The 4,145-nt window shown below is 44.9% G+C and overlaps 1 long non-coding RNA gene across 3 annotated transcripts in view; it reads right to left on the bottom strand.

The window, feature by feature from the left end:
• LOC104997059 overlaps window positions 1-4,145 on the bottom strand; it is a 23,390-nt gene that overhangs the window by 15,922 nt on the left and 3,323 nt on the right. For all 3 annotated transcript variants that reach the window (XR_826284.1, XR_826283.1, XR_826282.1), the window contains one exon: window positions 1,705-2,293. This is a non-coding gene — a long non-coding RNA (uncharacterized LOC104997059). The remainder of the gene's footprint in view (window positions 1-1,704; window positions 2,294-4,145) is intronic.

Genomic DNA, 4,145 nt, shown 5'->3' on the forward strand with positions numbered 1-4,145 from the left:
GTATAATGGGCTAATTAGAAATTGTGTTGGTGAAGGGTTTTTCATTTGTTGAGCCAATGTTTGTTGCTAAGTCTCCATATCCCCTGCCCTTACACACATTAATGAATATATAGAATTAACCTTTGATATTAATCACGTTAGACCTTAGGCTAAGTAAATTCTTTCCTTAACTAAAACCCACTACACCCTCACCCTGTAGGAATGTAACTTTACTTGGGTGGCGTCTGTTTTGAGAATAATCAGCCCTGGAGAAATAAGTGTCCTGGTTGACTGACCGCTGTCACAAGGAGAGGGTCGTAAATTGTCAGCAGGCCCCCCTGGCCAGAAGATGATGTAACACCCCTAAGACCTCTGTATACATTTGTGTGAAGCACCTGACTTTAATAAAAGTCAGGACTGCTGTCCCCACGTGACTTTTGTATAACATCTCAGTGTATAAAAACAGACTCTGGAAAATAAAGATTTGGGATCAGTTTCTCAAAATACTGGTCTCCCCATGTCTCTCTCTCCTTCTGGCTGAGTCTCCATCTGGAGCGTGGAACCCACCAAGCTTACTAATTATGCCTGGGCTTCTAAGATCCGACCGGAGAGGCCTCAGTGTCTCCTCTCCTTCGGGAGAACGGAAGGACGCCTGCGGCCTACGTAAGTGGTGCAAGCTTCTTGTCTTGAAGTTTTATTGGTCTCCCGAGGAAACCAAGCTACTCAGCCTCTTTTCTCCACTGAATTTTCCTACTGAGCTATCCTTATTCTATTACTCTTTATATCTTTAATTAATATCTAATTGAAGCTATTGTATCCTGATCCTCGCCTACGCTGTCTCTCCTTCGAATACCCTGGATCAGCCGGGGCTGGTCCCCGGCAATGATGGATAACAGGCTTCCCTCGTGGCTCAGCTGGTAAAGAATCTGTCTGCAATGCAAGAGACCTGGGTTCAATCCCTGGGTTGGGAAGATCCCCTGGAGAAGGGAAGGCTACCCACCCCAGTATTCTGGCCTGGAGAATCCCATAGTCCATAGGTTGCAGAGTCGGACATCACTGAGCAACTTCCACTTACTTATGATGGTATAAGGCTTCCTTAAAGAACTAAAATGGAGAAGGCAATGGCACCCCACTCCGGTACTCTTGCCTGCAAAATCCCATGGACGGAGGAGCCTGGAAGGCTGCAGTCCATGGGGTCGCTAAGAGTTGGACACAACTGAGCGACTTTAATTTCACACACTGGAGAAGGGAATGGCAACCCACTCGTGTTCTTGCCTGGAGAATCCCAGGGACAGGGGAGCCTGGTGGGCTGCCGTCTATGGGGTCACAGAGTCAGACACGACTGAAGCGACTTGGCAGCAGCAAAGAACTAAAAATGGAGCTACAACATAATCCAGTCGTCTCACTCCTGGGCCTCTCAGTGGAGAGAGAACATAATTCGAAATGACACAGGCACCACAGTATTCACTGTAGCAGTATTTACACAGCTGAGACCTAGAAGCAACCAGCGCCCACCTTCAGACGGTGGTGTATATACAGTGGAGGATGACTAAGCCTGTAAAGGAACATAATAATGCCGCTGCAGCTCCATGAATGCGACTGGACATTACCATACTATGTGAAGTAATTCCCAATGGGAAAGACAAATAAAGGATTATATTATTCACACGTGGAATCCACAATATGGCACAAGTGAACCTATCAATACAACAGAAACAGACTCACAGACAGGGAGACTAGGCTTCTGGTTGCCACGGTTGAGAGACGGGAGATGATGTAGTGAGGACTTGTGGTTAGGAGACGCAAAGTATTACATTCAGAATGAATAAACGCCAAGATCCGATTGTACAGCACGGGGAACTATATTCAGTCTGCTGGGATAAACCATAACAGAAAAGATTACTTAAAAGGAATGTGTATGTGTAAAACTGAGTCACTGCTACACAGGGAGACTGGGACAACATTGTAAATGTACTATACTTCAATTTAAAAAAGGAAAAAGGTGCAACTTAAAAAACTACTGAACAAAAAAAAAAGGTGGGGAGGGGAACCTGTTTTTGAAGATGATTAGGAGTTGACACTTGACATCGGTCCTTGATTTCAGGATGAAAAGACAGGAGGCTGTTGTAATCCTGCATGTTCGTAATGCTCCAAAAACTCACAGTTGTTAATGACAAACCTCTTACCTTCAAAGCAGCTATGGGGAAATGAAGTTACATTCCTGTGTGAATACATGAAATGCTCCAATAATCACTGGTTTGGGCTTTGAAGGCAGAGAGTCGCAGGCGTACACTGTTCTTCCATTTTTGAAGACCTACAAACAATATGAGCAACGCGTGACACGCTGTTGGTGGGAATGTAAACGGATACAGCCACCATGGGGAACAACATGGACAGACCTTTAAAAACTGGGAATAAAACTACCATATGACCAGGAAATCTCACTACTGGGCACGTGCTCTGAGATCACAATGGTAAAAGGCACACGTACCCCAGTGTTCACTGCAGCACTGTTTACAATAGCCAGGACATGGACGCAACCTAGATGTCCGAATGGATAAAGAAAGTGTGGTACATACATACAATGGGATATTACTCAGTCATAAAAGGCAATGCATTTGAGTCAGTTCTAGTGACGTGGATGAACGGACAGCCTATTACATACAGAAGTAAGTCAGAGAAAAACAAATAGCATATATTAATGCATATATGAGAAATCTAGAAAGACAGTCCTGATGAACCTACTTGCAGGGCAACAATGGAGATGCAGACACAGAGAACAGACTTGCGGACACAGTGCGGGAAGGAGAGGGAGGGATGAACTGAGAGAGTAGCATGGAGACATACACGTGACCAGAAGCAAAAGAGACAGTCAGTGGGAATCTGCTGTATAATGCGGGGAGCTCAGCCTTGTGGGCTGTGACAACCTAGAGGGGTGGGATGGGGCGGGAGGCAGGTTCAGGAGGGAAGGGGCATATGTAGACCTTTGGCTGATTCATGTTGACATATGGAGGAAATCAACAGAACATTGTAAAGCAATTATCCTTCAATTAAAAATTTTAAAAATGCTTTGAAAAAGAGTGATAAAAAAATTATAAAGAATGCATGTCAGTTCAGTCCAGGCCATTATAACCCTGAAGTACATGGTCAAGGGGGAAGGTGACGTCCTGTCGTTCAGAAATCTCTTGTAATGGCATAATCTACCCTGTGTACACTGGATGTGAGAAATAGAAGGCACAACTAGCGAGTGATGAGTCAGCCTTCATTCCAGCAATTATGTATCATACATCCTGACACCGCCTTGTGGGAGTGATCACCTAGTCTTACCAACAGGTGGCGCCCTGACAACTGTAGCAACCCTCTCTTTAGGAAGTTACCAGAGATCTGCTTTTCCAAAGAGCCTCTGCAATCACTGGGATTATTAGTACTGATAAAACTCTATACTAGGTTTTTGAGGACTCTCAGTTCAGTTCAATCACTCAGTCGTGTCTGACTCTTTGCAACCCCATGAACCACAACACGCCAGGCCTCCCTGACCATCACCAACTCCCGGATTTCACCCAAACCCATGTCCATTGAGTCGGTGATGCCAATCATCTCATCTTGAGATTAGATCCAATCATCTTATCTTCTGTTGCCCTCTTCTCCTCCTGCCCTCCATCCTTCCCAGCATCAGGGTCTTTTCAAATGAGTCAGCTCTTCGCATCTGGTGGCCAAAGTACTGGAGTTTCAGCTTCAGCATCAGTCCTTCCAATGAATATTCAGGACTGATCTCCTTTGAGATGGACTGGTTGGATCTCCTTGCAGTCCAAGGGACTCTCAAGAGTCTTCTCCACCACCACAGTTCAAAAGCATTAATTCTTAGGCGTTCAGCTTTCTTTATAGTCCAACTCTCACATCCATACATGACCACTGGAAAAACCACAGCCTTGACTAGATGGACCTTTGTTGACAAAGTGATGTCTCTGCTTTTCAATATGCTGTCTAGGTTGGTCATAACTTTCCTTCCAAGGAGTAAAGGTCTTTTAATTTCATGGCTGCAAGTACCATCTGCAGTGATTTTGGAGCCCAGAAAAATAGTCAGCCACAGTTTCCACTGTTTCCCCATCTATTTGCCATGAAGTGATGGGACCGGATGCCATGATCTTCGTTTTCTAAATGTTGAG

Source organism: Bison bison, unplaced genomic scaffold (genome assembly GCF_000754665.1).
Source record: "Bison bison bison isolate TAMUID 2011002044 unplaced genomic scaffold, Bison_UMD1.0 scf7180017864304, whole genome shotgun sequence".
Taxonomy (NCBI): Eukaryota; Metazoa; Chordata; class Mammalia; order Artiodactyla; family Bovidae; genus Bison; species Bison bison.